The sequence below is a fragment of the Stenella coeruleoalba genome (assembly GCF_951394435.1).
Source record: "Stenella coeruleoalba genome assembly, chromosome: 17".
Classification (NCBI taxonomy): Eukaryota; Metazoa; Chordata; class Mammalia; order Artiodactyla; family Delphinidae; genus Stenella; species Stenella coeruleoalba.
The window spans coordinates 38,584,353-38,607,533 of record NC_137163.1 but is presented as its reverse complement, the minus strand read 5'-3'; the positions used below and the strand labels follow the sequence as shown (position 1 = coordinate 38,607,533).

At 38.5% G+C, this 23,181-nt stretch overlaps 1 protein-coding gene across 11 annotated transcripts in view; it reads left to right on the top strand.

Moving 5' to 3' along the window:
* CPQ (carboxypeptidase Q) overlaps nt 1-23,181 on the top strand; it is a 487,312-nt gene that overhangs the window by 97,721 nt on the left and 366,410 nt on the right. For 3 of the 11 annotated variants that reach the window (XM_079901123.1, XM_079901127.1, XM_079901126.1), the window contains one exon: nt 19,891-19,971. The exons of the other annotated variants lie outside the window; for them this stretch is intronic. The gene's annotated coding sequence lies outside the window, so the exon portion shown is untranslated. The remainder of the gene's footprint in view (nt 1-19,890; nt 19,972-23,181) is intronic. 11 annotated transcript variants of the gene reach the window in all.

Below are 23,181 nucleotides of genomic sequence, written 5' to 3'. Positions count from 1 at the left end.
GAAAGAGAAAGACAAATATCCTATCATACCACTTATATGTGGAATCTAAAAAATGATCTAAATGAACTTATTTACAAAACAGAAACAGACTCACAGACTTAAAAAACAAATTTATGATTACCAAAGGGGAAAGGTGAGGGAGGGATAAATTAGGAGGTTGGTATTGACATATATATACTACTATATATAAAATAGATAATCAACAAGGACCAACTGTATAGCAGAGGGAACTCTATTCAATACTCTGTAATAATCTTTATGGGAAAAGAATCTGAAAAAGAGTAGATATATGTATATGTATTACTAAGTCACTTTGCTGTACACCTGAAACTAACACAACATTGTAAATCAACTATTTTCCAATATAAAATAAAAATTTAAAAAAACCCTCCAAATTACAAAATAAATGAGTTGTGGGGATAACATGTACAGCATGGAGAGTATAGTAATATATTCAAAGAGTAACATATTACAAAGAGTATGTAATATCTTTGTATGATGACAGATGGTAACTAGACTTATCATGGGGACCATTCTGAAATGTACAGAAATATTGAATCACTGTGTTGTGCACCAGGAACTAACACAGTGTTGAGGTCAATTACACTTCAACAAATAAACAAACAAACTCATAGAAAAAGATCAGATCTGTGATTACCAGAGGTAGAGGGTAGGAGGAGAAGGAATTGGATGAAGGCAGACAAAATGTGCAGATGTCCAGTTATAAGATAGATAAGTGCTAGGGATGTAATGTACGTGATCAATATAATGAACACTGCTGTGTGCTATATGTGAAGGTGGTAAGAGAATAAATTCTAAGAGTTCTCATCACAAGGAAACGTAGTTTTTCTTTTCTTTTGTGTCTATATTCGATGATGGATTTTCACTGAACTTATTGTGGTAATCATTTCATGGTATGTGTAGTGTCAAATCATTATGCTTAAACTTATACAGTGCTTTATGTCAATTATATTTCAATAAAACTGGAGGAAAAAGGTACCAAAACATTTTTATGCAAGAATAACTTAAAATTAAGAATATCCTATATATTACTTTAGGAAAAAGATTTGTTGTACCAGATTGCCATTCATGGCTTAAACAATAAACTACCTTGATTCAGTTTGTGCAGCGCCAGGGTTCTCTGTGAAGTAGCAGGGTCTGTGTTCCTGTGGTTTTTCTTCTTTCTGGAATGCCTTTCTGAAGCTTCTCTTCTTGAAGGACTCCTACTCATTGTTCAAGACTCAGTGGATTTGTCACCTTCTCTGTGAAGCCTTTTCTGGTGCCTACAGATCCAATGAAGTACTCTCTCCTATATATTTTCCATGTTACTTGGGATATTTTCTATACTTTTTTATAATTCATATTGAACATAATAACACTAACTATAATTATTATTATTCTGTTTCTGTCTCTCTTGCTAGGTTATGTTTTTTATTCTGCTTTATACCTAAGTGCCTCTACGTGGTCTGGCATAAAGTGATGTTCAATAATTGATGTTAAATGAAAAATTTCTTTTGACTAAGATATTTGTTCTTTAAGAAATTTATCCTTCTTACCTTATTTTGTAGTACCTGGAACACAGGATCTTATAGGTACCCACTTAACAGTGATAGACTGGCCAAGTGATCTGACTTCTCTCCTTGCTCTGGGAAATAGTTTAACTCTGTCAAAGAGCAATCAAGAAAAATTCACATGTTGAGTGTGATGTGATGATGGCTATTTGAAAAGCTTGGAACTACCTTCTTAATTTAATAGACTTGTGTCTGTCTCAAGTCTGGATTGGGGCTAGTGTTTGAGTGTCTCAATTAGTAAGTACCAGAACTCAGGAATTCATAATCTTTCATTCTGACCTGAAAAATTGCTGAGATGATTTGTCAGTAAACAGTACAGACCTTCTAGGACTAGAAGGAAGAGGGAGGAAGCCTACAGCTTGGAAGGGGTGCTCGCTGCCAGTGAGGAACTCAGGAAAGAGGCTTAGTTCAGGTCTGGTAAAGAGCTTGAGAATGACGGAAATGTAAGGGCACAGTAGTCAAGAAAGTATCTTAGTACTGGGGGTTGGCTCGGGTGTGAGGGAAGAGACAGTTTACACTGTTGGTGAGGACAGAAGTGTAATTTGGTACAGCCTTTCTAGAGTGCGGTTTTGCAGTGTGTGTTAAACATCTTAAGCATGTTTACACTTACTTTTCTCACCAATTCCACTTCTAAGAATTTTTCTTTTGCTTTTTTTTTCCCTAAGTATTTTTCTTAATGGAATAATCTGAGATGTTTGTATAAATATATTTATTTGGAATCAATCTAAAGGTCCAAAAATAGAGAACTGATCAAATAAATGGATTTATACAGGGGAATGTTACACAGGCATTTAAGTAATAATATAGTTATATTTATTGAAAAGGAAAGAGGTACATGATATATTAAAAAGAGCTGTCCATGGGGACTTCCCTGGTGGTCCAGTGGCTAAGTATCTGCACTCCCAATGCAGAGGGCCCCAGTTTGATCCCTGGTCAAGGGACTAGATCTCGCATGCCACAACTAAGAGTTCGTATGCCACAACTAAAGATCCTGCATGCCACACGAAGATCCCACATGCCACAACGAAATCCTGCATGCCGCAACTAAGACCCAGCGCAGCCAAATAAATAAATAAAATAAATATTTAAAAAAAAAGAGCTGTCCATGAAACTGTGGGTAGATTATGATTAATTTATTTTTAATTAATTAATTTATTTTTGGCTGTGTTGGGTCTTCGTCACTGTGCACGGGCTTTCTTTAGTTGCGGCGAGCAGGGGCTACTCTTCTTGCGGTGCGCGGGCTTCTCATTGTGGTGGCATCTCTTGTTGCGGAGCACCGGCTCTAGGTGTGCAGGCTTCAGTAGTTGTGTCTTGCAGGCTTTAGTAGTTGTGGCTCGTGGGCTTCAGTAGTTGTGTCTTGCGGGCTCTAGAGCACAGGCCCAGTAGTTGTGGCGCACAGGCTTAGTTGCTCTGTGGCATGTGGGATCTTCCCAGACCAGGGCTCGAACCCGTGTCCCCTGCATTGGCAGGTGGATTCTGTGCCACCAGGGAAGCCCGGATTATGATTAAATTTTGTAAAACATATATATTTATGTATATGTGGACCAAACAATTATGGGGAGTTGTACACTGAGAAATTTTTTCTTTTTATTTATCTTTTTTTTTTTTTTTGGCCCTGTGGCTCAGCATATGGGATCTTAGTTTCCTGGCCAGGGATGGAACTTTTGACCCCTGCAGTAGAAGTGCGGAGTCTTAACCACTGGACTGCCAGGGAAGTCCTCTTTTGATTTATCTTAATGTTACAAATTTTCTACAGAGAGCCTATAATGCTTGACTTACAAAGAGATAATAATTTTTTTCAAAATTGTTACCTATAGAAAGGATAATTCATTCAGATTGGTATTCTCTGGATTGAATGAATAGTACTTGGAATAGAATAAATGTATCATATATATTAGCAAATTAAATGAGTGAAAGAGTAGGAAAGCAACTTTACTCCCAACTTGGCATTATTAGGTAATATCAGGGAGATTTTTCTGAATTTTATTCCTTCATCTTCTTCTACTGGAACTGCTTCTGCAGGACAGCTGTTTTTAGTTTTTCTTGAGATCTTTTCTCCTTCCCTGGTTTTCACTTCTCAGACACCAGTTTATGAGGTTCCATGCCTTCCTTAGTGTGAGGTTGTGCCGCTTCCTTTTTCTGGGTGTTGTTGGTGATTTCTGGCTGGTCATTAAATTATTTTTGCTCATTTCATTAAAGGTTTTGAGAGTCAGGTTTCATGATCCCATGTCATTTCATCATCCTGTGAGCCCTTCCAGTGGCTATAAGGTCTAGAAAATTCTTCCTCTCTAAAATTTGGCAAATATTTATCTATTCTGTTCAAAAATATATTTTCATAATTCTAAAATTTATTGAAAATCCATTTTTGTATGGTTTGAAGTGAGACCATAAGTTGATTTTTTTAATTCCGAAATAGTTTTACACAAATCACTTATATAGTAATCCATTTTTTCCATGTGGGCTTGTGATGTGTACTTTGTCGTATATTAAGTTATAATATATGAGTCTATTTCAGGCCTGTTTGTTTTGTTGCATTGATCTGTCTATTGATTCTTACATTGGTATTATACTGTTTTAATTAATTAAAAGATAATTATACAATTTAATATCTGGTTTGGGTACATTTCCACTGATTTTACTTTTTCTTTTTTTACCATAACTATCTTCATGCACAAGTTTTGCCATACTCAATGCTTGGCATTATTCCAGAAATATACATTTATTTGGGAATAATTGACATTTTCCATTATTTAGTCTACCCTCCAAAACATTTTAAATTTTCTGTTTCATCTCTCAGGATTTTACTTAAGTAATTTATAGTTTGTAGCTATTGTGAATTTAGACCTTCCCCTTGTTACATTTTCTAATTGGTTATTGCTAGTATATAGAAAACTGAATCTTGAATATATATTTTATACTTAGCCAATTTGTTGAGTGTTATTATTAGTTTCAATAGTTTTTTGATTCTCTTATTTTTCTAGGAAAACAGTCATCTTGTGCAAATAATTATAATTTCTGTTCTATTTTCAATTTTTTAGTATATGTGCTGCTGAAGGGAGTGCAATCCCCTTTTCAAATATTTATATATCTTTTTTCTTTTCTTGAATGTTAGTAGTGATCCTGGACATCCTTACCTTTTCCTGATTTTAATGACAGCAATTTTAGTAATTTGCTGCTAAAAGGGATTGGCAATTGGTCTGAGAGATTAAGAAATACACTTTGCTTCCTAGATCACTAGGAGGCTTAAAAATCAGAAAAAAAGGTGTTGAATTTAACAAATGATCTTTTGTCCTTTTTGATAATTATGTGCTCTTTCTCATTTGACCTAGTGTTGTTTAATGTGTTATATTAACATACTTTCTCATATTAAATAATCCTGTATTCCTGAGGTAATCCCTACTTGATTGTGCTGGCTTATTGTTTTAATATACTTGACTTAATTTCGCTGGTTCCTCATTTAGGATTTTCACAACTGTATCCATAAATGAATCATGTCTGGAGTACCATTGATTGAAGTGTTTTCTAAAAAGGAATATTATGAGGAACAAAAAGGATTCGATGGTCAAACACATTTGAGAAAGACAGATAAAAACATTTAAACAAATTTCTTTACTTCTGGCCTCTCAAAGACTTTAATATGCTAATACATGCTGTAAATTTCTGAGAGAGTGTTTTCCAAACTAGTCCACAATGGACCTTCCCTCTCAGAAAATGACACTAATGTCCACAGAACCGTCTTTGGAATATACTAGTCATTTTCATATTTTGGCATTCGAGTTATGTTAACCTTGTAAAATGAATTGGGATAGCTTTTCATAATTTTATATGCTCTGGAATAGATTATACAATGTGGACGTTAATCAGTCTCTTGAAAACTTTCAAGGTCTTGCCCATAGCACTGTCTGGTTCTAGAGCCAGTTTTACAAATTATCTCTTGGTAACATTTGCAATGTCTTCCATGGATATTCAGCTTTCTTACTCCATTGAATAAATTTTATTAATTCATACTTCTAGAAAATTGTTCACGTTATTGAGATTTCTAAATTTGTTAAAATGTAATTATGTGTAGAATTCTCTTTAATTCTTAAGACATGTTTACTTATGTGTCGGTAAATACAATAGAAAGAAATGATCTATGCCAAATATTTGAAACACAGTGTATGGCACTTTGTAAATGGTGAATTCTTTTATTTTCTACTTCCTTTCTAATTTTGTTTCTTTCTTTTTTATTTAGGTTTGTCAGAACTTTGTCAATTTTTCCCAACTAATCACCCCTTCTATTTATCTATTTACCCACCTGTCTATCCACCTATTTATTTTATTCTTTTAAAATTCATTAGTTTTCTGCTTAGATTGTTATTTTATTCTTCCTGTGTTTCTTGCAGTTGTTTTTTTCTTTCTTTTCTAGCTTCTTAAGTTGATTGAATAGTTCATTTAAACAAAATTCTTGGTTAGTAATAAAAATATTTAAGTCTATTAATTTGATTTTGAAATAGTTACATATTTTGTGTTCCTTTATACACATGGTGCAACATTCAAAGTTTACAAAAAGACTTGCGCAGAAAATTGAGTCTCCTTCCTTCCCCTGCCCCAGTCATCTGCTCATCAGGAAACAACAACAGTTCCCAATTCCTTATGTTTTGTTCCAGAGCTACTCTAAGTGGCTTTGTCAGGAATGCATACAATTATAGTTAGTTTTTATTTTCATTAGGTTTAAATAGGATCTACGTTTAAAAAAATTTTTTTTATTGAAGTATAGCTGATTTATAATGTATTAGTTTCAGGTGTACAGCAAAGTGAATCAGTTATAAATATACATATATCCACGCTTTTTAGATTCTTTTCCCATATAGGGCATTACAGAGCATTGAGTAGAGTTCCATGTGCTATACAGTAGGTCCTTATTAGTTATCTATTTTGTATATAGTAGTGCGTATACGTGAATCCCAATCTCCCAGTTTATCCCCCCTCTCCTTACCCTCTGGTAATGATGTTTGTTTTCTACATCTGTAACTCTATTTCTGTTTCATAGAGGATCTACTTTTAATTTAATTTTTCATTTGGTACAATAATTGGACTATGGTTTTAAAACTCTTTTTTCACAAAATATTAAATTATTTTGTTATTAATTTCTATTTTTATTGCATTGTGATTAGAAAATGTAGTCTATAATTTATACTGTTTGGAAAGTCCTGATATTCATCATGTGATCAATTACATGGTCAATTTTTATAAATATTTCATAGATATTTTAAATTGTATTGGCTTTAGAGGCCCAAAGTATATAATTATTAATTCAAAACAATTTTTGTTTATTGTGATTTACTTGATATATTATTATAGAGAGTAGTAAATTACTTTCTTTTTCAAATTGAACTTTTGTCAATTTTTATTTATATTCCTGACAATTTTTGTTTTATATTTTATCCCATAATATTTGGCACATAAAGCTTAATGATTCCTATATATTTATTCTAGATTCTAACTTTTACTTCTTTAGAAAAATCCTAAAAGTAATACCTTTACCTGGAAATAAGCCAAGTAATAGAGAAGGACATCAAATGAAAAGTAAAATATTTTTTCAGACTCCCCACCTGCAATGTCACACTTCAGTGGTAATTATTTTTGAATATTTTTAAACTATTTTTATTTCTTCTAGTGGTTACTTCCATAACTTTAATAATGTTTTTATCTTTCATTCTTAATTTATTAACTGTTGATATTATATATTGATTTTTCAATATAAAAGACTAAGGTTTAAATTATTTATACTACCTTTACCTCGCCTCAAAGTCCTCCTAATTTTAATTTTTAAACAACCTTTATAATTAAAAAAATAGTTAAACTGAAACTTCTTGATTCATTATTTTAAAACATTTTTTGACTCTGTTATTTAAGATGAAGAAATGAATTTCCCAATTTAACATTCTTTTTGCCTCTCTTTATCTACCATCCAACTATGTTATCACTTTTAGTTGGGGAAGGTTTAGAGCATTTTGTTCTCTAGTTATAATAAACCTTCCATACTTTGTTCCACTATTCCTTACATCCTGTACATTCCTCTCTTTTTATTCCATTTTTTCCCTCTGCGGTTCATATTCAAGTGATTTGCTTTTTCCAGGAAAGGTACATCAAAGATAAACTTTCTAGGTCCTTGCTTTTCTGAAAATGTCTTTGTTTTGACCTAATGCTTGACTGATATTCTGCTAGGTATAGAATCCTAGATTTAAAATAATTTCTTCTTAGCAATTTGAAAGTATTGCTCCTTTATCTTTTCATTTGTCTGTTAGCATGTACCATTCCTGATAAAAAGTCTGATGCCACTCTGATTGTCTTTACTTTCTAGGTAACCTGAATTATTCCTTCTGGAAGTTTCTAATATTTTCTTTTTAACTTCAGTATTGTGAATTTTGTCAAATGTAACTAAGAATTGCTTTTTGTATTTATCCTGGTGAACATTTCTGGATTCTTTTAACTTAAAGACAGATATCTTCAGGTTTGAAAGTTTTTATTCTATTATTTCTTCAGTTACTTTTTGCTTTTATTTTCTTTTGTTGTACTTTTTGAAATTGTCATTTTAGTTGGCTTGCAGGAGGATAAAGTGTTATTTGTAAGTAATTAGTGTGCTTTCTGATATGGAAATAAATTTGCATTGTATTTTTTTTCAATATTAAGTGACCTTTTTTCTTTTCTTAAAATTCTTATTGGGGTATAATTGATTTACAATGTTGTGTTGGTTTCAGGTATACAGCAAAGTGAACCTATTATACAAATACATATGTCAACTCATTTTTAGATTCTTTTCTTCTATAGGCCATTACAGAGTATTGAGTAGAGTTCCCTGTGCTATACAGGAGGTACTTATTAGTTATCTATTTTATATATAGTAGTGTGTACATGTCAATCCCAGTCTTTCAATTTATCCTTCCGTCCTCTTACCCGCCAGTAACCATACATTTATTTTCTACATCTGTAACTATTTCTGTTTTGTAGATAAGTTCATTTGTACCCTTTTTTTAGGTTCCACATATAAGCAATATCATATGATTTTTGTCTTTCTCGGTCTGACTTAACTTCACTCAGTATGAGAATCTCTAGGTCCATCCATGTTGCTGCAAATGGTATTATTTTGTTCTTTTCTATGGCTGAGTAATATTCTACTGTATATATGTACCACATCTTTTTTATCCATTCCTCTGTTGATGGACATTTAGGTTGCTTCCATGTCCTGGCTATTGTGAATAGTGCTGAAATGAACATTGTATGTATCTTCTTGAATTATGGTCTTCTCCAGATATATGCCCAGGAGTGGGATTCCTGGATCATATGGTAGCTCTATTTTCATTTTTTAAAGGAACCTCCATACTGTTATCCATAGTGGCTGTACCAGTTTGCATTCCCACCAACAGTGTAGGAGGGTTCCCTTTTCTCCACACCCTCTCCAGCATTTACTGTTTGTAGAGATTTTGATGATGGCCATTCTGACTGGTGTGAGGTGATACCTCATCGTAGTTTTGATTTGCATTTCTCTGATATCAATTAGTGATGTTGAGCATCTATTCATGTGCTTTTGAAACCATCTGTATGTCTGCTTTGGAGAAGTGTCTATTTAGGTCTTCTGCCCATTTTTTGATTGGGTTGTTTGTTTTTTTGATATTGAGCTGCATGGGCTGTTTGTATATTTTGGAGATTATTCCCTTGTCGGTTGCTTTGTTTGCAAATATTTTCTCTCAGAAAACTATAAGATACTGAATGAAAGAAATAAAAGATGTCACACACGGATGGAGAGATATACCATGTTCTTGGATTAGAAGAATCAATATTGTGCAAATCACTGTGCTACCCAAAGCAATCTACAGATTCAGTGCAATCCCTATCAAACTACCAATGGCATTTTTCACAGAATTAGAACAAAAAATTTTATAGTTTGTATGGAAACACAAAAGACCCCGAATAGCCAAAGCAATTTTGAGAGAGAAAAACAGAGTTGGAGGAATCAGGCTTCCTGACTTCAGATTATACTACAAAGCTACAGTAATCAAAATGGCACGGTACTGGCACAAAAACAGAAATATAGTTCAATGAAACAGGATAGAAAGTCCAGAGATAAACCCATGCACCTATGGTCACCTAATCTATGACAAAGGGGGCAAGGATATACATTGGAGAAAAGACAGTCTCTTCAATAAGTGGTGCTGGGCAAACTGGACAGCTACATGTAAAAGAATGAAATCAGAGCACACCCTAACACCATGCAGAAAAATAAACTCAAAATGGATTAAAGGGGGATTCCCTGGTGGCGCAGTGGTTGAGAGTCCGGCTGCCGATGCAGGGGACACGTGTTCATGCCCTGGTCTGGGAGGATCCCACATCCCATGGAGCGGCTGGGCCCGTGAGCCATGGCTGCTGAGCCTGCATGTTTGCAGCCTGTGCTCCACAATGGGAGAGGCCACAACAGTGAGAGGCCCACCTACCGCAAAAAAAAAAAAGCATTAAAGACCTAAATGTAAGGCCAGATACTATAAAACTTTTAGAGAGGAACATAGGGAGAACACTCTCTGACATAAATCGCAAGATCTTTTTCGATCCACCTTCTAGAATGATGAAAATAAAAATAAACAAATGGGACCTAATTTAACTTGAAAGCTTTTGCACAGCAAAGGAAACCATAAACAAAAAGAAAAGAAAACCTTCCGAAAGTAACCCTCTTTCTAGTTAGTAATTTTTGTCTTGAATTCCTTTATGTTTTGTATGTACAATACCATCTTCTCTTTCTCTTTTTCTACTTTTGCCTGGTATAGCTTTATTCAGCCTATTAGTTTATACCTCATTTTCTTTTAGATTTGTCATTTGTAAGCAGCCTTGAGTTGGATTAACGCTAACAGTCCTTTAATACTGTGACTTTCCTATTAATCAGTTCTTAATTTTGATTAGACCCTTAAGGCAGAATGTCTTTTTAAAAATAATTAATTAATTTATTTTTGGCTGCATTGGGTCTTTGTTGCTGTGCGTGGGCTTTCTCTAGTTGCGGTGAGCGGGGGCCACTCTTCATTGCAGTGCCCGGGCTTCTAATTGCAGTGGCTTCTCTTGTTGCAGAACATGGGCTCTAGGTGCACGGGCTTCAGTAGTTGTGGTTCGCAGGCTCTAGAGTGCAGGCTCAGTAGTTGTAGTGCTAGGGCTTAGCTGCTGCACGGCATGTGCGATCTTCCCGGACCAGGGCTTGTTCCCGTGTTCCCTGCATTGGCAGGCGGATTCTTAACCAATGTGCCACCAGGGAAGCCCCAGAATGTCTTTAAGTAGCATTCTCAGGGAGTGTGGATGTGTCATGCTTTTGCTAAGCATATTCACATCTGAAAATATTGTTCTACTGCTTTGCGACACACACAGTAGCTTGTCTGGGTGTCATATTCTTTGGGCACAGTTTTTTTCTCTAAAATCTGTGTGTAAATTGATACCTTTTTTGTTCCTTATATTTAGGATGGGCAAGTCTGAAAGCAGCCTTTTGCTTCTTTCCTTCCTTTTCCCTCCCTGTTTGCCTTTGTAGCAGTTGTTTTGTTGCCTGGATCTGGTATATGTGTGTGTGTATGTCTGTGTGTGTGTAATTTATTTAGGTATGATTTTTCTCAATGATTTTGGGTCAAACCAGAACACTGTCTTTTTATTTTAAAATCTAGCATAACTACAGTACCTTGGATATATATTCTGTGTTTGGCCTACCTACCATCTTCCTTTGTGTACTTTTTTGTTTCTCTGTATTCTGGGAGAATTTTTCAAGCTTGTCCTCTGTATTTTTGCCATGTACATGGTCTATGCAGCAGCAGTTTCAACATCATCAAGAACTTGTTAGGAATGCAGAATTTGGGTCCCCCTCCAAAACTGCTGAATCAGAATTTATATTTTAACAAGGCCCTTAAGGGATTCATGAGCACTTGAAAATTTGAGAAGTGCTACTCTGTCACAAATTCTATTTTCTGCAATGTCATTCTATTCTTCATTGTTGTTAGTATGTTTTAAAATCCCTGATTGCCCTTTGGGTTTCTTATATCTTCATATTTTAGCCAAGTCTTTTGGCAGTTTGTTCTCTAATCTGAGCGTGTGTTCTGATCTTGTTTCATAGAGATGGTGACCTTTTATGTCTTTATGAAGATGACAAAATAGGATTTAATTTTTCACTTGTAGAAAACTGTTTTTAGTTTCTCTTTCTTTGCAGTTTTAGGATATTATTCATTTTTCTTTTGCTGGAGGCTTTTTGTTTTTCATAAGCCCATTACTGGCTCTTTTTCTACTTTTTTTAAAAAATTAATCAATTTATTTTTGGCTGCATTGGGTCTTCTTTGCTGTGCGTGGGACCTCTCCAGTTGTGGCGAGTGGGGTCCACTCTTCTTTGAGGTGTGCGGGCTTCTCACTGCAGTGGCTTCTTCTGTTGTGGCTCACGGGCTCAGTTGCTCCACGGCATGTGGGATCTTCCCGGACCAGAGCTCAAAGCCAAGTCCCCTGCATTGGCAGGCAGATTACTAACCACTGTGCCACCAGGGAAGCCCTCTTTTTCTACTTTTTATTCTTGAATTGTGTGAGATCTAGCCAGCCTTTGTTTTTATTGACAAAAAGAATAGGTGAATCATTTTTCACTCCACTTAACGGTTCCCATTGTTCTGCTCAGATTTAATGTAAAAATTTAATTCATGTTTTCTTTATTTCTTATTTTTATGTCTAGCAGGCATTCATCTATCAAGGATTTAGATGGACAGTTAATATCCTCTTAATACAACCCTTGCATTTTTTTTAACGATAAGGTTACATGCGATATGCAGTTATTTAAATAGTGTAAAATGTTAACTACTCTTTAACATGCTCTTCCAGAATGTGAACTCTTCCTGTCTTTGCTCCTATTTGTAATACTTTTCCTAAAAAACTGTGCTTCCACCTATATCTATAATCTTGCTAGGTTAGGAGAGCCGAGGTCTCTTAGCAAAGTAGTGCAGGCAGAGCCGATAGGACGGGAAGACTGGTTTGGGTAGGAGTCCATGACTGCAGAAAAGAGAGTTCTCATAGAACTGGATGCTGTTGCTGACCATCTTTCTGACCACTGAAGCCCCTGTATTCTGAAATTTGGTGCTGACTCTAGAGGTGATTGAGGTCTTTGCCTGTGTTCTTTGGGACCATTCTTTCTGTCTGGCTGTGAAGATGAAGCCTGTGATGTACGGTCTAAGGATGTTCTTCCTAACCCACTCCCACTGAGGCTGTATTAAATGGAATTTTTACACCCACAGTGAGTGACTCTTCCTTCTGATCTTTGGCTTCTGTACTTTGCCAGTCATTATGTGTGTGTGTGGTTTGTGTGTGTGTGTGGTTTTTATAATGAGAAGTGAGGAGAAGCCCTGTTATGCACATCTAGCCTACTACCGTGCTAAGAAGACCAGTCATTAGCCTGTTACTAAATTTTGATGAGTTAGGGATCTCAGGTGGCTCTTGGCTTTCTCTTTAGTTATTATTATTATTGTTACTATTATTATTAGCTTTTCATATTTTGTATTTATTTTTGTGTTGTTAATTCATTCTCAGGGGCTGAATTCTCTCTCACTTAACTCATCTTGGGTTATCTTCCAACTTTTTCACACTAGAACTCCTTTACCAGTCTTCTTATTGCTTCCACATCCCGGCTTATCACTTGCATTGATGATTGTCTCAGGTATTGAATCACCAGTTAGACTGTGAGCTACTTCCTTGAAGGTGAGAGCTAAGTGTTAACTCTCCGTATTTCCCATACAGTAGATGTTCAATACATACTTACTGATAAGCTTCTTGAAGGGGATATAAATGAACTCCTCCTCTTTCTCCCACCAAAGCTAAACCCTGGAAAAGGAAAGCTCTGAGTAATGTTTCCTAAGGAGAAGTTGGAACCCAGGCACCTACTGTGGAGGCCTCATCCCCTTGCTTTCTGGTGTTCTGGTGGGGGAACAGTGTGTTGCATATCCTGTCTCCTGGGACGAAGCCAGTAAGTGTGCTGCTCCAGGGCTCTGCGGGGTGGGCTGGCTCACCTTGCTCCATCCCTGTCCTACCTTTCATCGGACTTCACAGGGCTCAATTTATTCTCTTGTTTTCTTTCTTCTCTTTCCCCCAAGGCTCCAGTGAGAGAAGAGATTTTAGTATTAGAAAAATGGGCTGTTGATTTCCAAAGTCAGAAATAGACCACATAAATATGTATGAAGCATTAAAACCCTTCTTTGAAGTGTGATTTCCTGACTAACGGTTGCTTCTGGGTTAATTGATTGATTGATTGATTGATTTTCGCACTCAGTTAAACCCTATTCAGACCAAGTTGCTTTTTGGATGAACTTAAGAACCTTATGATTAGCATCCATTAACATTTCTATAGCATTTTGTATGATAATAATCATAACTTCTAAAATTTCTATACCATATTTTTCACGGTGCTTTATGGCCATTATTATTATTATTATTATTTTTGCGGTACGCGGGCCTCTCACTGTTGTGGCCTCTCCCGTCGCGGAGCACAGGCTCCGGACGCGCAGGCTCAGCGGCCATGGCTCAGGGTCCCAGCCGCCCCGCGACATGTGGGATCTTCCCGGACTGGGGCACGAACCCGCGTCCCCTGCATCGACAGGCGGACTCTCAACCACTGCACCACCAGGGAAGCTCCATCTCATTACTATTTTATGGATGAGGAGACTGAGGTGCAGAGCAGTTATGCCGCGAGTAAGGTGGCAGCATGCTGACAAGGAGCCATGTCTCTGGCTAGTATGACAAGGGCGTGCTGCCTGGCACTGTTAGTAAAGGAAATGCTCACTGACACTGAGTATTTACAGCAGGCTGGCTACTGTGTTAGACCCTTTATATTCAAGTTGTCATTTAATACTCTTGCTAACGCTGCAGAGCAGGCCACTACTATTATCTCCCCAATTACACACAAGGCACCTGCAGTTTAGAGAGGTGAGGTAACTTGGTCAAGGTCACAAAGCTAGTCCTGAGAGGGCTGCAGCTTGAACCCAGGTTTCTCTGATTTCAGAAGCCAAACTCTTAGCCACGTGGCTCCCTCTTAGTTTTATTGGACAGAGCCTGTGAGGTTGTTCAACACAGTCTAGCTTTTAAAAGGCTGTTCCATTTCTAATGATTTCCTGAGCTGTGATGACAAACCTCATTCTCCTCCCTACGACTCCTGCAGATCTGGGGTCTATTGTCAGGGGTAGAATTGGGAGCTGCGTGAATAAGAAGCGCAGAGAAGGTGAAAGGAGCTAACATTTACTAAGCACTGATTTTATGCCCAGTGTCTGTTAGAAACCTGTGCCACTTTTGAGAACTCTGTGAGTCTGATATTATCATTCCCACACTGTGAAGGAGGAGACACAGGTTCAGAGAGGTGAAAGACGTTTGTGCAAGCTTATAAGTGGAGGGGTCAGGATTTTTACCCAGGCCTGTCAATGACGATGCTCTCAGGGCTAATTGAGTGGGAGCGGCATTTCTCAGGGACCAAAGGAGGACTTTAACCAACAGAGATGAATTTAGCCCCTGCTGGTTATAGGGTTATAGGTGTTAGAATCAGTATTCTGGAGACCCATACAGTATGCTCTGAGGGCACTCAGAGAATCCAAAGAGAAGGAAAACTGGCAAGTTTTAGGGTAAATTGCTTAGCTTATATCCTGATGCCAGCAGGCCTTTGCCTGAAATGAAATGCATAAGAACTGGGACTTAACCAGCAAAAACACATTGGTAAACATCATAATGACACACACACACTCAGGAAAATGATGTTTTTAATTTTAAATGCTATGCAGCCTTGCCTTACATAGTCAGTGCTGGGAAGTTGTGGTATACCAGGAAACGATTTACATTTTAGCCTTAGGGCAAAAATATGGAACTTGTAATTATGTTGGAGAGAGGCGAAACCTTCTAACAAGAAAAACTAAAGCCGTAAAAGTCTCAGGATGTGTGTTGATTAAACTGTTGTGTGGCTGAGGATTTTGCCTAAAACTTCATAGGGAAGAAGCAGCTGTTAATGACCCTCAGGTAAGAACCTCCCTTCTGAGCCTCCAGCGCTCTGTTGACAAAGTGCAGAAGTATGGGTGACCAGCATTTCCCCGTTCCTTCTAAGGCCTTTTCGGTGTGAGGTGATTTTGAGCGAGGAGGGCTGGCCAGGCTGGGTTTTTGGCTCATGGGAAGAAGGCGGCCTGTCTGCTTGATATGCACAAGCCGGCCTGAAGTCTGTGATGCCGTCATATGCAGATAAACTGCCATGCAGACAAATTGCCCACAGACGTGACTTCACCACCTCCAGGTCAGGGCTGTCTGCACCATCCATCCAGCACCCCTCATTTTCCTCTCCCAGCAGCCCGGGGTTGACTTCTCCAATGGGGAGCCCCCTCTGTAGGGTCTGTAGGATGACCAGGGGAGTGATTACCCTACCCCAGGGAACTGGAGTGGAGGGACAATGGAGAGGGTGGAGAGCTTTTCTGTTTTCTTTGCTCTCACTCTACCTGACAGAGGTAGATTACAGCAGTTGTTCAGAGAACCAGCTCTGCAGTCACAGATCTAGGTGCAAATTGTGACTCTGTTCCTCATTTACTGTGTGACCTTGACCTCATCATTTATCCTAAGTCTCTTTACCATCTATAACACAACATTATTGATACCTAGCTCACAGAGTTGTGAGAATTAAATGAGATAATGTGATATTAAGTCCTTAGGACTTGATAGGGATTAGTTTTTTTTGTTGTTGTTGTTGTTGTTTTTGTTTGTTTGTTTTTGCGGTACGTGGGCCTCTTACTGTTGTGGCCTCTCCCGTGGCAGAGCACAGGCTCCGGACGCGCAGGCTCAGCGGCCATGGCTCACGGGCCCAGCCGCTCCGCGGCATGTGGGACCTTCCCGGACCGGGGCACGAACCCACGTCCCCTGCATCGGCAGGCGGACTCTCAACCGCTGTGCCACCAGGGAAGCCCCTAGATATTGTTTTAACTGTTACCTCTACTAATAGCATCAAACCTAATCAGGGCTCAGTCTCTTTATTCTTTGTATGATATTAATATATTCATAACCGTTCTGCTATCCTACTCGTCTTCTGAACTGAGGACAGTAAACTACCCAGGCCTTTAAACAAATGGAATTTATCAGCTGCAGCCCCCCATGTACCACTTGCTTGATAGCAGGGAAGGCATGTGTGTGTCTGGGAGAGGGGCTTACCAAAAAACTTTGCCCTATAGCACACTATCACGTGCTGATGTGGCTTTATAGGAAGTATATCTGGATGTTTATAATATATTATTTTTAGCTAGAGTTTATTTTTCTAGGGAAATCATTTCATTTTTTAGAATTGACAGTTATTTTGTACAACTGGTTTACGTCCACACAAAGCCCAGGTTCTTATCTTTTATGTTTGATTTCAAGATACTGTGAGGTGCCCCTGAAAGATCATGGACTTGGGGGTCAGAACTGGGTTCAGATTCCAGCTGTGAAAGGTACCAGCTCTGAGAGCCTTAATTTTCCTCATGCGTGAATGTAAATAACACCTACCTCATGGGATTAAAAGAGAAAAAATATAAAAAAGCTGCTATCACATTACATAACACATAAATAGCCTCTCAGTAAAAGCTAGTGGTTATTATTTTGGACAGATCCAAACATCCTGTTAATAAAATCCAGTGGTTTCCACGTTTTATTCTTTGGGCCCTGTGTTCTGCAGAACTGTCTTAGAGACCACAAAGGAAGGTGATAGAAGGACTAAGGAAGCCACCCAGAATCCTTGCCCCCTTCAAAAGCAGCTCTCTTTATACCTGTTCTATATATATAGGTGCTCTGCATTACACTTTTTAAAGGAAAAATGCTTAAAACGTGGTTGAAATCTAACATCAGTTTTTCCTTTATGAATCCTACTTTTTGTATTGTATCTTAGAAATCTTTGTATAACCCGAGGTCACAAATATTTTCTTATAGAAGCTCTTATAGTTTTAAGTTTTAAATCTAGGTCTATGACCCATTTTGAGTCAAGTTTTGTATATGATGAGAGTTATGGTGTTTGTTAAGGCTGCCATAAGAAAGCACCACAGACTGGGTGGCTTTAACAATAAATTTATTTCCTCACAATTTTGGAGGCCAGAAGTCCAAGGGTGGGGTATGCAGGGTTGGTTTTTTTCTGAGGCCTTTCTCCTTTGCTTGTGGGTGGCTGTCTTCACCCTGTGCATATCTGTGAACTAACTTCTTCTAATAAGGACACCAGTCATGTTGGATTAAGGGCCACCCATATGACCTCATTTTAACTTAATTACCCCTCTAAAGACCCTCTCTCTAAATAACAGTCACATCCTGAAGTACTGGGAGTTAGGACTTCAACATACGAATTTTTTTGGGGGAAATAATTGAGCCCATAATACATGGATTGAAGTGGGTTCTTTTTTCCTGTTTTTTTTTTTTTTTTGGTGTGTGTGTGTGTATGTGTATTCAGTTGTTTTAGCATCGCTTGCTGAAAATAACCTCCTTTCTCTACTGAAATGCCTTTGTACCTTTGTTGAAAAACAACTGTCCATCCATATAAATGTTCATTTAGGTAGTCTTTATTCTGCTCTATTGATCTATTAGTCTTTCTTTACTCTAATACCATACTGTCTTGATTACATTAGCTTTATAATAAGTTTTAGGGAAAAATTGATAAATTAGACTTTTTCAGAACTGAAATATTCTGCTCTTCAAAAGACAGTGCTAAGAAAATAAAAAGGCAAATCACAGATGGGGAATATATATATATATATTTGGAAGTCATAGATCTGATACAGAACTTATATCCAGAATATATAAAGAGCTCTGAGATCTAACTATTAAGAAAATAACCCAATAAAAAACAGGCAAAAGATGTGAATAGATACTTCACCAAAAGAGGTATGTGGTTGGCAAATAAGCACATGAAAATATACTCAATATGGTCAGTCACTAGAGAAATATAAAATAAAACCACAATGCCACCATTAGGAAAATGAAAAAAGACTGACCATATCAAGTGTGGCAGAGATAGGGCACAACTAGGACACTCATATATCATTAGTGGGAATGTGAAATGGCACAACCACTTTGGAAAACAATTTGGCAGTTTAAAAAGAAGTTAAACATACATATATGGTCCAGCCATTCTGTTGCTAGGGCATATGTTCATATAAAGAGTTTTACACAAATGTTTATGGCAGTTTTATTTGTCACAGCCCTAAACTGGAGACAACCCAAATATCCATCAGCAGATGGTTGGATACCTTAACTGTGATACATCCCGACAGTGGAATTCTGCTCAGCAATAAAAAGGAATGAACTATCTGTACATGTTACAACATGGACGGATCTCAAAATAATTATGATGGGTAATAGAAGCCAGACATTAGAAGAATACATACTCTGTGCTTCCATTTATACAAAATTCTATGAAATGCCAACTAATGTATATTAACAGAAAGCAGATCAGCGGTTTCCTTGGGCCAAAGGTGAAAGGGTTCAAGGTGGAGTAGGAGGGAGGGGTTATCAATGGACATGAAGAAACTTTTGGGAGTTTGAATGAATATGTTCATTATCTTAACTGTGGTGATGGTCCCGTGAATTTAAACATATGTCAAAACTTATCAAATTGTATATTTTAAATATGTGCAGTTTATTGTATGTTAATTATACCTCAGCAAACCTGCTTTAAACAGTGGCTGAAAACACTTGGACTAATGGTATGAAGACTCAAAGAATAAGGTGAAAAATACAAGAGTATAGCAATCAGCTTTCAGGCCTATTAGAATTTCCACTGTCCCAGCAGCATTCGAGTGACTCTTTCTTGTACACTTCAGGAAATACCCAATCCAGGCAGTCAGGAGACTGAGAAGAGACTCCTTATTGTGTTGGTGGCCCTGGAATACAGCATGGAACCACAAAATGCCAAGACAGATTGAGAAAGGTTGAGCATTTTTTGTAGAGTTCAGTACCTTTGAGTTAAATGCACGATCAGCGTTGGTTCTAGTTGCTAGAGGCTACTTAAGTCCACGATTTGCTATCCCCACTGGGTGTGGAATTCAGTAAAACCAGCCTTTGCACATGCCTTTATTAAAGTCTGTACCTAGATGTGTTTGGAACAAGAGAGAAAAGTAACTAGAAGCAGATTTGCTTCAGTCTGGACTTAGTTGTTCGGCTGCCCTCTTTTCTTTGGTTTTCTGGGTTGATTAGACGTTACTAATTGATGGGGCATCAGGGGTGATAGCTCAGGCAGAGTCACTCTGCTCTGGACTTGGACTTAGTACATACACACATTCCTGGTGGTCAAGTCATGTATTTTTTACTTTGGAAACAGGCATTGGAATAGGATTGCTGGAACAATTGCATGGATTCTACAGTGCAGAAACCAGAATGTCTTCCAAAAACATGGGCTAAGGTAATTTGGCTCTCTTCTTGTTTCCATCTCTAAAAGAAAGAACCCACCAAACTTCAGAGCACATTAAACATTTTGAAGTTGTGATATTGAGTGTGAATGATTGGTGTCTGTGGGACTCCAAGAGTGAAAGCAGGGCTTACCAGTGTTTCTTAGTACTCTACAGAAAAGAACCTGGAAAAAACCTACTGTCAGACATAAACATTTCCACCTAACATTCATTTTCAACCAGGGAATAGCAAGTACTGCAGTATTGTATAGTCACTTGCATTTAAACACCCTATTCTTTCACAAGTCCATAACCATGTTCCACATAATAGCATTAGTACCATTGAGACTATACAGTGGAGCTTGAAAGTAGGACACATTTAGTCTTTGTAACTTCTCTTTTTCATTTTGCTAAGCACTTGGCTAAATTAAAATTCCAGGCACTATTATTTAGAGACAGCATGGGGTGGGGACTCTCATTTGTGGCCAGCATCCCTCAAGCACGTATCGAGCAGGCATTGTATTTAGCACTGAGGGACACTGAACCACAGCCTTTGCCTTCGGTGAGCCTTCAGCCTAGAGGTGGAGATTGAGAAACAGGCAATTATAATGCAGGCAATTATAATGCAGAGTGATATGTACCATGATATGTACTCTGTACTTGGGACAGAGTAGCACTGGGACCTGTAGGAGGATCACCCAACCCAAACTCTCAAGTCAGGCAAAGGCTTTCCAAAAGTTGAGACAGGGCTTCCTCGGTGGCGCAGTGGTTGGGAGTCCGCCTGCCGATGCAGGGGACGTGGGTTCGTGCCCCGGTCCGGGAGGATCCCACATGCCGCGGAGCGGCTGGGCCCGTGAGCCATGGCCGCTGAGCCTGCGCGTCCGGAGCCTGTGCTCCACAACGGGAGAGACCACAACAGTGAGAGGCCCGCGTACCGCAAAAAAAAAAAAAAAAAAAGTTGAGGCAGAGTTACCTCTTCAAAGAAGCAGAGGAAAAGTTCTGCTTCTTAGTACCCAAATGACAATGAGCAGATCACTCAAATCACATAAGCAAATCACTTATGTTCTCTGAACCTCCGTTTTGGAAGTAATTATTATTTCCCTCAGTGGCTGCTTATGAGGGTTAAATCAGATGATATATATGAAAACACGTAGCCCAATCATTTGCTAGGGCGAGGGTCAGTATGGTTTTCTTCCTTCATTTTTTCCTCCCTCCTGCCTGCATCAAGCCAGGAACTTGACTTCCGTAGCAGACCACAGAGAGGTTATATCTGGAGGGTTTTCAGCCACCATCTCTGTCACTTGGTGTTTATCTTCCTGCTTCCAGTTCATTAGGGTCTTTTCCCTCTGATGCTCGTCTGGACCATACTCATGTACAACACAAGGTCTTTCTTGTCCTGCCTGTGACACTTCGTTAGGGAGTGGCTGGCCTCTGAGCAAGTGGTGGTGGCAGAGGGAAGATGGGAAACAAATGTAGCACCGAGGGCTGTGCTGAACAGACCACCAGCCGGGGAGGGCAGGCAGCAGCCATCATCTATGCGGAGCGTGAGAGGAGATTGCCTTAGGGACAGAGGGGAGAGAACAGAGGCCTGGATGCTGGTCTCAGGGGAGGACAAGCAGAGAGGAGAATCATCTTCGAGTGTAACTCAAGTTTACTCTGTTTCTAGGTATCTTGCAAGCAGTACGTTATTCCCACGCTTGGCTAGGCCTTAACTGCCATAAAAGTGAATGGTACAACTAACTGTGCTTGTGGGACATTCTGACTGGTGAGCAGGCCTTTCTGATGTGGAAACAGTGCCAAGAACTCCATACCACTGGCACCTTTACTTCTGCTGCTCTGCATTTTCTCTTGTTCATTTTTCTGTGTGCTCTTCCCATCTGAAGACGCCTTTGCTTTTTCCAAGCCCAAACCACCTTCTCATGTTGCAAATCCATCTAACCTTCAGACTTGTTTTTCTGCACAGCTGTCACAACAAACTTCCCCTCATCTGCTACTAAACGTATCAGACACTATTGTGCAGGCTGCGAGCTGCCGACTCATTACCCCCGGGGGCTTTCCAATAGAATCTGATGTTATCCAAAACTTCTCATCTGTTTCAAAGGGTACAATTTCCTGCATCCTCTGGAGGGAAATCAAACGCACTGCATTTAGGAAATAGTCTGATCCTTCACGGATTTAGTAGACCTCTAGGCAATTATGGGCGATTATTCCCAACTTAGTGTTTCCTCACCTCATTTCCCATAACAATGACTTGAGTGACCTGACTATGGGTTTTTCATCATTTGAGTCAGATATCGGGAAAAAAATCACCAAAATTGAGACAAGCTGTGGTACCTTTTATTTCTCTGTCCTCCTCCCAAGCTGTTTTCGTCTCTCCCCAGAGGTAACTGGTTCTCTTCTCCCTTTTTCTTCTGCGGTTTCTATCTGGGATCCAAGAATCTTTCCTTTAAGTCTGTCTACATGATCCTTTAAATCATACAGTATCTTGATAAGTGTGATTATCTTTTAAAAAATTACTCTTTGGCTTTAGAAATTGCCTGTTAAGAAAAGTCACTCTCAGCTGTTGTCCCATGCCTCCTTATGGTTCCTTTCTCCTCCCTTCTCACCTCTGGACTGGGATATATTATCCCCATTGTCTTTGTTCCACACTCCGAACTCATCTCTCTCTACGTGTTTCGCTAATTCCTTTTTTTATTTTTTAAAACTACCTTTTTCATTTCCTGCTGTCAAACATCTGCTGTATCACCTTGCTTTCTCCACTTTGGAGAAAACTTGTTTTATGAATGTTCCTTCTCCGCAGGATAATTTGGCTGGCTGTGCACTGATGGAGTGCTACAGAGTTTTATTTTACATTGACCGATTAAGTACTTTGAATAATTGTTTTAGCTCCATTACTGTGAATCTATTTGGCGTAACTCTTTTCTTCTGCCACCTTTGATTAATATCTGACCATTGGGACAGGAAGGGATCTGTGCATTAATTTCCTCTCTACACGACTGAGAGGTGCTCTTTTCCCTGTGCAAGAGCCTGAAGTAACAGATGCTGCGTGCTCCCATTTCAGGAGGAGGGAGCACACACGGTTGTCAAGTGTGTGTGTGCACTCTCAGCCCGTGTTTGCTGATGGTGCCGTGTGGCAGCCATCTCATAGCAGAGAGCAAATGTTCGGATTGAGGGAAAAGTGTACCGGCAGATCAGATTTTAAAACCGAATGGTGAGTCTCTGTT